Source organism: Centrocercus urophasianus, unplaced genomic scaffold, assembly GCF_019232065.1.
Source record: "Centrocercus urophasianus isolate 14NV4802_14NV808 unplaced genomic scaffold, USGS_Curo_1.0 seq_2, whole genome shotgun sequence".
NCBI lineage: Eukaryota > Metazoa > Chordata > Aves > Galliformes > Phasianidae > Centrocercus > Centrocercus urophasianus.
In genome coordinates, this window is record NW_024884755.1 from 13,483,949 (window position 1) to 13,497,485 (window position 13,537).

Below are 13,537 nucleotides of genomic sequence, written 5' to 3' on the forward strand. Positions count from 1 at the left end.
CCTAACATTTAATTAATAATAATAATAATGGTAATAATATTTGCTGATGGGAAAAGGCAGGAATTGATTCACTGTGAGCAGAATTCTCGGGTTTTCTATCTTGCTTGCGCACAGGATCACAGCACTTCTACAAATGAAGCCCTTAACTCCTTTTGTCAACCACAGCCAGCAGAAAAACAGGTAAACCAACAGCAAGATCTGCCTAAAAACAGCTCAGGGAGCCTTAGCACATCATTACTGCACAAAGCAGGAAAGCAGTGGAATACAGAGGAATAAAGACAGGGAATAAACTCTTGCTCAGTATATACAGGAGATGAATAAACTGTTCTACCCCAAATAAAAGCAAGGACACTTGCTATTATCCGTAAAGCTCCATCCTGGGCTCCAGCCCTTCTTTGGGAACCCTACAGGGAGAACCCTCCCTTGGCCCCTTATCCCCCGTGGACAGTGATAAATCACTGCTCCGAGTGATAAACTCTGCTCTGGGGTCTCCAAACACAGGGAAAGCTCATTCTTCAGGCATCGTCCTGATGCAGGAGTAGCGCAAGCATCGCCAGAAGATGAAATAATACCTCAGTGCTGTTTGATCTGGATATTGACATGCAGGAAGCCGTGTCCCATGTCAGAAACGCTGCCGTTGGAAGGGCTGGGTGGTAATTACCTGAAGGTGCTTTAAAGTGAAGTTTCCTGCTGAGATTAAGCAAAGGAATGCAACAATATATGCATATTTTGATCCAGAGAAGAATAATCAGGAGACGTGAGGAAGTGAAGAAGTGCGATCCCAGTCCACCGAGCCTCAGCACGCAGAGTATGACTTTTCAAATAAGTTACTTCAAAGGTAAAATTCTGGAGAACAGAAGGCAGAGGCATCAGTGTGAATCAGACAATATCGAGGAACCAGGCTTTAACAGCTAATTAATCAAGAGCATTCCTTGCAGTATTTCCAGCACTGCACTCACAAGGACATTCAGCTTCGTGGCAGAGGATGGAGGCAGCTCTATGGCTGGATGCCCCCATGCCTCTTCCCAGTCCAGCAGCTGCTCTACACCCCATTAAGAGCCCAGCTCCCTGCAGGGAACACATCAGCACCAAGCAGCCCTCCTGCTTTGCATCACTTGCAATCTTGAATATTCGAATGTGGCGGAACACTGAAACTTTTTAAGGAGGCTTTGGGATTTTCAAGATCAAAATACGACATTCAGAGAGGGTCAAATCAAGGAGATTGCTCCTGATCAGGGCAGACTGCGAGCCAGGTGAAAGCAAGGTTCAATTCATTCAGTGCTGGTTTATCAAGGATTTGTCATAAATTGAGGAACACTCAGATGGAACCCAATAAATACGAGTTTTAATCAAGATTTGATTGCAGAGGATATAAACCAGCACAAATGTCACAGCACAGTTGCTCCACCAAGAGATCAGGATGAGCAAACTGAAGCCACGGCCCAGAATGACCCCTCTCCTGAGCAGAGCTCTCCAGCATGGAAACTGCAGGGCAGGATGGACAACAGCCCAAGAGAGAGCAGCCTCCTGGGGCTGGGGATGGAGCAGCAATAAAAGTGTACTCTGATGTGATCCAAAGGCACAGCCCAAGTTATCACAATAACATTAACTTGCCATTAGGGCTTGAAGGAATCAAAGAGGAAGATTTTGATTTCTAAAAGCAGAGTCAAAGGAAAACACAAGTGGGAAAAAATATATTCAATCCTCTTAAAGCCTGACCTAAAAAACCTTGCAGTGTAAAATATGCACTGAAATATTTATGTCAGGTTTCTATGGCTGAACACGTGTGTGTGTACACGACACATGGCCTGTGTTTCCAGAGGCTAAAGCTGATTTGCTGATATTCAACTTTGAAACAATGCTGTTCTTGCACCAAAATGTATCTTTTGGGTGCTCCTGGTCTGGAGGTGACTCGTCTCCCCCAGCACATCAGTGCAGAGAATCAGTCATAGAATCACAGAATCATTAAGGTTGGAAAGATCAATAAGATCATCAAGTCCAATCATAAACTCATGCCTATGTAGGCAATGCAGAAAGGATGGAGCTAGTGGCTGGAACTTTCACAAAGGCAAGGAAGTTTCTTCCCTTTGTACCAGCAGCAAAAAGTGAGCCCCTGTGCAGAGACAGCCAACGCTGAGGGAAATAAGGGATGAATTCAGATCTCATCCATGGCATGATGATGGGGAAAAGGCAGAGTAAAGCCCCACTGGGGATGAGTTGCTTCACGTTTTAAGAGCGTAACAGAGCTGAGTCTCTAAGGGTGTGCCTGCTGGTTTCTAAGGAACCGGCTGCTATTTATGCAGTCTGTTTACACATTCTCTTGGCTCTTTACGCAGAGGTAACACTTTATAATGTGAGCTCCCTCTCTCTTTTCCCTCATATTCACAGACATCCACTACGAGCAGAGAAGGCAAAGATTTCTGAAAGAATCCCACATAGGTATGTCTTAAAGAAAGATATTTCAGGTTGTCAGTGTGAAACTGTCATAAAACGTACAGAATTATTATTGTCTGTGCATTTCTCTCTCCTAAGAGGATTGTGTTAATTAAACAAGAAGAGATTATCAAACTTTGTCTACAGCTGATAAAATCCAACTACAAATTAAAATGCATGTTAAAGCTAATCCATCACAAACTGAAAAATTAAGCTAGCTCATTTGTAATGTTTTTAACATCCTTTGTCCTTCAGACAGTGCCTGAATACTGGAATCTGGTTTAGTATTTTGCATTTTAGTAGATGTAGAATTGAATATCCAATGCAGTTTCTAAAAGCTTGCCCTCTTTGCACATTTAAGACTATGTCAGGAATTTACATTATGTTTTACAAATGGAATTGTAAAAGAGAGGGGAAAATGTAAGCAAGCTGGGTTAAAATAAACACTTGCCTCCTTCCAGTGCCAATGAGTTTTGAAAAGTTTCCTCTCATTACTACATACCTCTCCATGATTCACTGCAGCAGAAAGCCAAAATGCCACCAAAGAAAGGCCTTTTCCTTTGTTATTGTTGGAACAAGCAGGAACAAGGAGTTCTAGAAATTCAGAGGGAGATCCGATGGTTCCCAGCCCTGCTTGCACGTATGAGTCATTCCAGCTGTGATTAGCCACATCAAAATGAGGAGGGAGCTGGTCCAAAGTGGCACACCCCAACCAAGGCCCTGCTAAAGAAGGACTTGAAACTCAGGAGTGCTAAACTAAAGCACTGCATCTTCAGAAACTCCTCTGATGCTAATAACTAAAGAGCGCTTTCTTCTGGCACAAGGCCAGCGCAGTCAGAAATGGTGTTGGGTCTGAGGGTGACAATAGCTAAAGGGCAACGAAACTGATCTGAAAAGATAACAGAGAGGCTGTGCAATCTGGAAGAAAAATCACAGCTCTCAGCTGCAGGACGCCGGGTCTCTTCCTCGGTCTGCTGCTCGCTCACGTTGTAATCCTCAGACAATCACAGCCCCTTTTTCCTGCAGGTCCTTTTTCTATTCTCATTACTTGACATTTTGAACCTGTCTTGAATAGGGTTTTGGCTTCACTACGGCTTGGTGATGTTGAATGTTAATCTTGGTAGTGACCTTTAGGGCTTATGATGATTCAAATAATAATAAAGCGAGGGGGAAAAAAAAGTACGTGGTGTCTTTCAATATAATATTCTCATACCTTTTAAAGCAACTGTTTAAAGGACTTGCTCATTGCTGAGGTATTTATTGCTTTAGTTTCTGTTTTTGAAGGATATCACAACTCTGCTGAGTCACAATTACCAAAAGCACAGCTTTCTCCTCCCAAATTGAGAACACAGAAAGCAGACGCCTTAGAAAATCCAAGTCTGGCAGAAAGAAGGGATCATGGGTATAACATATTTGCCCATAAGTCACAATCTTCATTCACCACATAACAATCAAGCACTGCTTTTGTTCTTTCCCCCTCCTCTCCTGACCTGAGTACGTTCTGTGGTCACATCCTCCCCCAGCAGGCTCCAACCTGCAAATGTGAGGTCTGGAGATGCCTTCACTCTGCACCTTTGCTGCTGCAGTCCCTTCACCTCTGCCTTCACCTCTGGACCTGGGACACTCCTGCAAGCTTCAGAAACACCCACTAAGTCATGCATCTAGCAAACCAAGGCAGGTTTGTTCAAAAGCTTGGGCCAGGTTTGAGCTCTGTTTACACAGGAATCTTTTTAGACCGTCTCTGTTCATCCTACATCGGGGGGAACTGTGCCATTGGCCATACACAGGGAGCCAACTTCTCCCACTACAGCCATGCGTTGACCCAGCATGACCAAGGCACAGCTGGCTGATGTCTTGTCTCAAAAACTCACAGCTTGAGTTCAGCTGATTTGTTAAGACCTGCTCTATGTCCCTCCAGGCAAAAATTAAGCTCCTGTTGAATGTGGAGAAGAATAGATGCATGCCTCTGGCTTTGCTCCAGCTTAAAGCGAGTTAATTCCTCATAGTTCTAAGAATCAGAATAGCAAATTCTACACACCACTGCAATTGCTTTGACCTTGCATTATGATTTGTGCTGGAGTAAGGTCCATTTAGAGTACAAAGCACAAGGGTAGTATTTATTTAACTGATTATGCTGCATTCTTGTCTTATGAATCACCCTCCACAGATGGTACTTATGCTATGTCCTACTTTCTCATTTGACAAACGACTGCTCTAAGACTCTCATATATTGGCTCTAGCACGAATGTAACTGCGTTGAATGCAACAGATTTATTTTTTATTTATATTGGTGTCAACAAAGTTGGACACAGAGCCTGTAAAAGTAAAAAAGTGCCCCAAATATCAGTAGAATTCAATATAGCACATTCATTATTTATAAAATGATTGTTTCTGTTAAAGAATATTATTGATATTGTTATTTTGTGAGTTTTCCACATGTACAACTGGTACATGCAACTGTACATAGTCAATACTGCTTGAGATTAATAAGACTGGTAGAAGGCTTTTCAATCAATATATTCTCTCCAAAGAATATGCAACAGTGCGTATGGAGGAATTGATTCTGTTTTCACAGAGGTGTAAATAAAAAACAGTTCTTATGAGTGGAAGGAATTGTAAACGCAGGAAACAAGAAGGCCGTATGTGATGTAAAGATTAACATATATTTTAAATGCAACTTCGTGGCACTTTGGAGGCCATTTCTGGATTGTAGTAATTATATATTCAATAAAAAGCAGCTTTCAGATATAGAACCATGAATTGCTTCTAGTGAAAAAGGAAAAAAGATTTCTTTTACCCAGAGATGGGTTTGTCAGCTTACTCTTGCAAACCCTTTCTCTCTCAGGGAGAGCCAGTGAATAGCACAACCAGGAGCAGAATCCAGTGAGAACTAGCTGTGCAAAGACTATATGTTCCCATCCCATGGAAAAAAAGAGGCTTTAGAACTCATCACATGTATCATGTGAATTTAAGGATGTCATTTATTCCTCCAGCCACATAGTTTTGGGGAGCTATTGCAAGGTAATAAGTTGGGGCTTAGGCAACTTTGGAGAAGGAGACTGTTAAGTGAAATGGAAAGTATATTGCAGTCCTTCAGTGGAGGAGGTGCCATCTCTGATGGGCTGCTGGATCCGTGTCCTGGACACTGAAGGGAATCGACAGCCTGGTGGCACTTTATCCCAGGTATTTGTGGCATCCTGGCCAAGCTACAATTTGAATAATTGCATCCTTCCCACCTCGGCTGTTCTTATATTTTCAATCAGATTTAATATTCTTCATATCCTGTCCAAAACAACTCTGTGCCATAAAAATAGCTATATAGTTTTGTTTTTTTTTTTTTAACACAAGTGGCTGTTTTTCAGCTGCAGCCCAGGGCTTCTTGCAGATGCAAAAAATATACAAGTAGGGCCTCCTAGCTATATTCTCTTTTCACATCACCTGTAACACCCAATCTTCATGCATTAACTCAGGACATCATTAGTTTTTCCTATTGCGTGACCAGAACCAAAATAACTCAGGGCCTTCTTGCTTGGCACCTTGTGAATGCATGGTGACAGTCCTGGCTGGGAAGTATTTGCACCCTAACTGCCCAGCACAGTCCACGTACAACCAATGCCCAACAGCAGCAGAGACTCTTGGCCAAGGCCATCCACAGCTCCCCATCATGAGGCAGCCTGCAGACCTCCCTGCTGCTCAAGTTCGTGTAACAGAGACCAAGTGGGGATCTGTTCGTGTAACTTTTCCCTTTGACTGGTTAATATCTCCATAAGTTGAATTTGAGTGCAAACTTATTTTGCCTTTTCATGATATTTAGAATCATAAAATTGTTTGAGTTGGAAGGGAGACCTAAATGTCATCCAGTCCAACTCCCTGCAGTGAACAGGGACACCTACAGCTCCATCAGGTGCTCAGAGTCCCTCCCAGTCTAACTTTGAATGGGATGGGGCATTTACCACCTCTCTGGGAAACCTGTGCCAGTGCCTCACTACCTTTATTGTAAAAACCTTTTTCCTTATATCCAAAGTTTAGTTCATCTTTCTTTAACAAGTCACTGAAGCCCTTTTTTTTTTTGTTAATACTTATGTATTTTTAAAGTACATTTTATTTGAAATGATGCAGAGCAACTGCTATAATAGCATGGCTGTTTAAAGCTGGATTGCTCTGCGCCTTCTCTTGGTGCTTGCCTGGAATGAGCTCCTTCGTCAGGGGTTAAGGCTGCAGTGAATTTGGCAATGAACTGAAAGCCTTGGGAGTCCCTCCAGAGACAGGATGCCATCTAGAATTTGGATTCCTGTCATTGTGAGCCTGCCTGCTGGGATGGAGACTGAGTCCCTGCCCAGAGCGTCTTTCAGCAAAGGGAGACAAGCATCACAGCAGAGGCAAAAAGCCCCAGGACTTCCAGTGATCACACCATACATAGCTTTGCTTTGTGTCCTTTCCCTTCCCTCATTTTTTTTCCCTTCAAGGATGGGTCAGAGCAAATGAGCTTCCCAGCAGCAGCGTGAGCTGAGAAGGAATTTTGAAGGAGAGGAGGATGGCAAACTTGCAGGGAGAGCAACTCCCAGCTTGGGGTGTAGAGAGGGGCATAGAAAAACTCGGGCTGTTGCAAGGGCAGATGAAGGAGAGTAATAGAAAATCCTTATAAGCAGACCCTGCAGTCTGGAGAACGCTCTAGAAGCACTCAGAATGGGCTTTGCTTGACTTGAGACAACACAGCTCATACTAAGAGTGCTACGCAATTAAGATTAAGTTTCTGACTCCACCAGAAGCATATTTACCCTATGTATCAGACATCAGTATGGAATACGATACAGCAATAAAGTATAAGGCTCACTTTTAGGATGGAAAGTATTATTATTTACACCAAAATATAATAATGATCACCTGGTTGAATTCAAATACATGACAGTATCTTCTTGAGTGGTGACCTTCAAAAACAAAGGAAAAATGCGATGGGCATTCAGGATTAAGAATCTAACCAGTTCCAGTTAGCAAATAGGAGAGCATAGCTCATGTAAGCCACAGCTCCAGATGAGGAACAGTGATAGCTCGGGGGAAAGACATTTCCTGCTTGAGGACTTGACTCTAGAAACTGTCAGGAGATCATTTCTTGATGCATTTCACAAACCTTGATGCATACAGAGAGGCAAAATTCCCACTCTAAAGACTGCTGGCTGCAGTACGGCCCTAACACTGCTGTAACCATGCTGCAATGACTGGTATTCAAATAAATTGTCAGCTCCTTTCTGCAGCCACTATTACCCTTTCTGTGCATGAAAAGTTAATGGATGTTTCATTTCATCTGCTGCTTGTGGAAGTGAAGTGATCTTGAATGTGCCATACTCACAGCTTGAGGAGTAATGGTAAAATACAACTTGCATGCTTAAGCTTGGTCTATATTTGAATTTTTGCTAGCCCAGCTCTGCCACTTAAGAGCGTGAGAGAAAAAAATATCACACCTTCTAGCTAATGTAACAGTGATGTATGAAAGTCCTCATATATATTTTGCCAAAACCTCTTGAAAATCTGGTTTAATTTATCAGCAAAGAACTTTATTTTTGCTGGAATCTATTTCTTGCTACAGAAGATTGACGTTGGAACTCTATCAACATGACTATGAAGACAACCTTAAGTAGTCAGCAGCTCTGCAGCACTGCAGAAACCTATGAGCCATGCTCCCAGCTTTGCTGTCTCCTTGCCAGTCCTTTTCCCCAAATCTTAGTTTGCCTTCCACAGATGCATCTCACTTTCTTTAATTTGTTTTGCAGAGCAGCCCCACGGCTTGAAGATGGGCTTGTTGTTAGATGAAGCTATACTGGGAGACGCAAGCTTAATGTATTCAAAATGCTACTGGGTGTTGTGTCCACAGGAACAAAGCAGAGCTTACCCAATAGGACTTGCTAATGAGATGTAAGTGGAAAGCCCAGCAGAGTGCTCCCTAAGCAAACTGCAAAAAATAGAAATCATGATGACATCTCTGCCTTTCCTCCAAACAAAAGAATTTGTCAGATTAAAAATACATATAGCTTTCATCTTTAAAAGGTGAATGAAGAATAAGATTGACACAGAGCCAGTGGTGAAAAGAGCAGGGTTTGGTGTATGCCAGTGATTTGTGTATGTGTAAAAATAAATGTTGAATCTAAGTGTGTTGTGAGTGTCTGAAAGTGAGAGAAAGCAAAATAAATCAGTGTAGTTCTGAAAAGCTGAGGCTGGTTCTCACCCATTCTGGGGTAATTTTCAGCAGCTGAAGGCTCCTGAGAAGGGCACTCAGGGGGTTTTCCAGGCATTTCTGATATCTGCTTGGCAGCTGCCTCCCTTCAGAAAAAAGCATCTGTGACAGCAAAGGGGAAGGACATCTCCCAGGCAAGTAGAAGTCCACTTTGCAGCACAGCTTAGAATGACAGCTGGGAGATTTTGAACTCGGTGTACTTGGTGAGAAACCAAAACAAAGGAGATGAGGGCAGAGAGCTGCTTCTCAAGGAGATCTGCCCTTGTCTGTACAAAATGCTGCTGTCCAAGACAGCGTGATCTGCCTTGGTCATACCCAGTCACCAATGATGAATGCATGTTTGTAGGTGGATGGGTTAAAGTTATCCTCCTTTATGTCATTCGTCTATTGCTGCTGTGATTATAGGAGACATCATGGTTTGTGCATCTGGTGCATCTTTGCAGCTCTACCACTGTCAGTGTTCATGTGTTTCCACCCAGAGCAGAAGATTCACTTTTGGGCTGTTGCTGTAGTGCATCAGCTGAGGTGCACAAGAAAGGGGGACACATGCAGAAAAAAGGCTGATGAAGGCAAGAAATGATCACAGAATCAGAATGTCTTTGATTGGAGGGGACATCAAAGATCATCTAATTCCAACCCCCGGCCACGGGCTGGTTGCCACCCACTGTTGGTACAACCCATTGATGGTGATGCCCACCAACCAATGCCCACTTCCAGCTCACAAAACAAAAACCAGAAAGAAGTCTGTTCCTTTCCATAATTCCATTTAACTAAAGTTCAATTGTCTAGAGGGGAAATCTCCTGCTCTTTTGTTCTCTGGTCCAATTATTTTAATAAACAAATCCTCTGGAGCAAATTCATAAAAATAAATAGATAAAAAATACTCTTTGGTGAGTAGATGAAATGACTGTCAAAGCGAGGAAACAACAAGAGAGCCACAGAAGAGCAACGCAAACATTATCAGGGAGAAACCGATCAAACAAGGTTCCCAAGGGATTTTAAATGCCACGCTCCACTTTGAATGCACATGTCTCACCAATAAAGCCCTATCACACTCCTTTCTCACAGCATGAGGAAGGCAAAGGTCTAGTTAAATCTCTGCTCAAATAGGAATTTTAAAGATAAAGACCTACTCCCATTAAATATCCACGTAAAAGCACGCAGATTCATGCACATACTGAATACTTCCCAGCCTTACTAGCATTCTCCTTTCTTTTTAGGATAACGGAACACTAATTGAAGGCTTGACTTATAACTAGACTTTGATGAATTTCGGTTCCCTCACCACTGACAATGTGACCTCGAGTCTGACAAATCTGTCTCTGCAAGCAGCTTCTGGAATTTTATACGTAAAAAATGTTAAGCTCATTTGAACTGCTGCCTTTCATAATGCATTTTATTTAAAGATGCTTTTAAGTTCTTGAGGAATTTTCTTTGCAGATAGGGAAAGAAACCTTTTTGAGCTGAAATGAATTTTCTTTTTTTTTTTTACCTTTCTGCTTGCAAAAAACCACAAAACCCACTGAAAACAAGCGAAAAACAAAAATGCACAATGCAAACCAAATTGTATATATATGTATATTCACTTGGGCTATTCAGGAATACTCAATTGCAAGAAAATCAATAATAAATGGTTGTTTTTATTTTATTAATGATGCCTGTCATTTCTAAGATCACATCTGAGCAAGACAGTAGGGACTTCTCCCTGCTGAGTTTCCTTTCTGCCCTTTCTCTCCAGCAACCGCTTGCCCTCTCCTGTATGTAAATAATGGGACCAGCTTTCCTGCTGCTCTGATGAATTAGCCCTCTGTCACACATTGGGTAGTATCACATGCAGGATGGAACCAGTTAGGACATTAATTACTGATGTCAGATCTGTAATTATCAGTGGTGCTTGCCGGTGTACTGCAATGCACAGCATACAATTATCTTTGAGAGGAAGAAAATAAAGGCAGAACTAGAATTCTAGAACAGCCAAATTTCAATTGAAATTAAAATTTCCACTTTAGCCAACTGTCCTAGTCCTGCTTCTCACATGAAGTGTCCTGAGGGTGATGTCAGGATCTCTTCCCAGTGCTTCCCTTCTCACTTCCTTCTGTTCATTTCTAAGCTAGGTCACTCTTTTCAGCTTGAGAAAAACCCCAAGGACATGGCAATTTCCCTTGGCTCCTGATCTGCTGGGCTGTGGGAGTAAGCCAAGGAGGCTCATGCAGAATTTTTGGTGAGAAAATCTCCCCATTCCCTTCCCCCCTGGTACTTCCTCATGGAGAGAACTGCAGAGCTGAAGGCAGAGGGAGCCTTTGCTACAATGATTAATTCAGGTTTAGAGACTCCTTTTTTTCTCAGTGCTGTCACAGACAGTCCCGCAGGCCAGCGTGCATCACACCAAGCAGTGGGAGAGGCCAGCAGAAGGGAAACCTCTGGCACTGTGTGCACAGCTCAGCACATCTTGGCCACCCGAAAGCAATGGGATGGCACGGGATGCTTCACAGCAGTGAGCATTTAGAGCAGTGGGCAGACAGAGGAATATTATAATCCCAGAGAAACCTCCAGTCCTGATGAAGTCGCAGTACATGTGCCAAAAAGTTTTGCACCAGTGTTGCTGAAGGTTCAGAAATGTTGGACCAACGCTAAGGATTGTGCTAAGGATAATGCACAAGGAATCACAGAATCATTTGAGCTGGAAAGGACTCTTAAATGTCATTTAGCCCAGCTCCCCTGCCATTAACAGGGACACCTATGGTCAGGTGCTCAGAGTGCCATCCAGCCTGACCTGGAGTTGTGTCCAGGAACGAGGTTTCTACCACCTCTCCTCTCTTTTTGTTTGAAACATTTCTCCTTGTCCTATCAAAACAAACCTTGCTAAAGAGTCTGTCCCCTTCTCCCTTAAAGCCCTCCTTCAGGTACTGAAAGGTCACTCCTAATTCCACATGATTTTTAATCCATTAAGCACTCACATCATCTTTAAGTATACTTGAAAAATACACATTGCATGAACATTGATGGCAAGCTGCTACATCTATTTTAAAGCTAAGTGTTCTTAGCTGATCACAAAGTGATCAGAACAATTTTTGCAAGGTAAAATAAAATACTTGGTCAATTGATAATCCATGGATGTGTCAAACGTAGCATTTATAAAGAAGGCAAAATAAGAGCTTACATATAAATTAAAAAAAAATATTTTAAATGATACATACGAACAATGAAACTGTGTTTTGAACAGCACCTCCCTTTGTGCTTTTTTGAAGCTCAAGAATAACAAGAGCAACCAAAGTCTAAAAAAATAGAAGAATTTGTTCTGAGTGAAAAACTATTTGCTGCAGAATTATTTTTGCTTAGTCTTTCGGTGGAAAATTTTCACACCCTGCCCATGTAGCATGTCCCTCCCCTCTCTGAGCCTTATTCTCCTTCCCATTTTTCAGGTGAACCTGTGATTCAAAACATGAAAAAAAAAATAAAAAAAAAAATCAATTATCCATTTTTTCCCCACTTCTCTAACAAGAATCACTTGTGTGACAAAATACCTGCAAAGCGTAACCGTGAATTTTGTCGTGTACCACACACACTTGGTCGATTGAGTAACAACTACGTGCTCTTAAAAATCAATCTATATTTATCACGTTCTCTAACCATTCTGAACAAAAAATGGGACATTTTTATAATTTGTTATGATCCAGAATGTGTGTGTATGTGTGTGTGTGTGTGTGTGTGTGTGTGTGCCGGAAAACATTTTGACCACAAATGGAGCTGATTATCGATATAATTATGCTGCAATCACACCGGAGAAAAGTATCCAGTAAATCAAATCCAACTGTCCACCCACTTGCAGAGAAGAGACTAAAACCTGTCAAATCAGGAAAGGAGGAACAGGTGGCCTCATTTGCAAAAAAAGGCTGTGCCTCGCACCATCGAGTGCCGTACATCAATACTCACAGTCATACACACATTTATTAAATACAGAATATCACTGCTTTGTGTGCAGCACATTAAATATGCTTCTGGTTCTCACAACGATATAAAATCTGACACGCAGGTCTCTTAATACACCAAGCAAATAACCTGGGACTTCCTAAGTGCTGCTATAAGTTTTTGGCTTTTTAATTTTTTAAATTGGGTCTGACAGCAGCGGGCGGCTTGCTGCAATGGCTCTGCCTTGGCTGCATCTGGTCTGTCAGTGCATGGGAGGCTCCTCCAGTGGTGACACAGCCTCAAGTTGTGTCAGGGGATGTTCAAGTTGGATATTAGGAAAGAATTCTTCTCAAAAAGAGAAGTGGTTGGGCAATGGGCACTGCCCAGGGAGGTGGTGGAATCACTGATTCTGGAGCTGTTCAAGAACCGTGCAGATGTGGTACTAAGGGATATGGTTTAGTGGGCAATTTTGGTGGTAGGTGGACAGTTGGACTAGATGAACCTAGAGGTCTGCTCCAACCTTAATGATTTTATTCTATTTTATTCTATCCTTTCTTCCCAACCAGGGGAACAGCTCCATTTCTAGATACTACCATCCAGTTAGACCTCATACATGCTAGGTCTCAAGAAAGCTCTGTTGTCTCTCCTTCCCTCCCAGGTGGCCTTGATCTTTTGGAAATTTTGAATATACGAGTTCCCTTCATCCTCTCTGATCTTCTGACATAGTGGGCATCAGATGGTATTGGTGAGTAGGGAGAAATATCAGATTCCTTTGAGCAGGCCATTAAGGACAGAAGTTGTAGGATGTATTTTTATCCAGTTCTGTGGCTCTTTTTATGTAAGAATCCAGAGCCACTGAGTGATCTAACCACAGTTCTTTATCTCCCTGTGGTCATAGTACAGCCAATCACCCAAGAAAGACTGAAAGAGTAGCCAGCATCACAAAGCAGAGGGCACTAATTAAGC

At 42.3% G+C, this 13,537-nt stretch overlaps 2 long non-coding RNA genes across 3 annotated transcripts in view; one reads left to right on the plus strand and one right to left on the minus strand.

Annotated features, from left to right (window-relative positions):
- The window catches only part of LOC122161942, a 33,833-nt gene extending 30,757 nt beyond the window's left edge, over positions 1-3,076 (minus strand). For both annotated transcript variants that reach the window (XR_006169356.1, XR_006169355.1), the window contains exons 1-2: positions 2,936-3,076; positions 662-846 (exon numbers count right to left, since the gene is read on the minus strand). This is a non-coding gene — a long non-coding RNA (uncharacterized LOC122161942). The remainder of the gene's footprint in view (positions 1-661; positions 847-2,935) is intronic.
- LOC122161943 lies at positions 2,393-10,185 on the plus strand. Its single transcript, XR_006169357.1, has 3 exons — positions 2,393-2,439; positions 8,202-8,343; positions 9,883-10,185. It is a non-coding gene; the product is annotated as an uncharacterized LOC122161943 (long non-coding RNA).
- Positions 10,186-13,537: the final 3,352 nt, after the last annotated feature.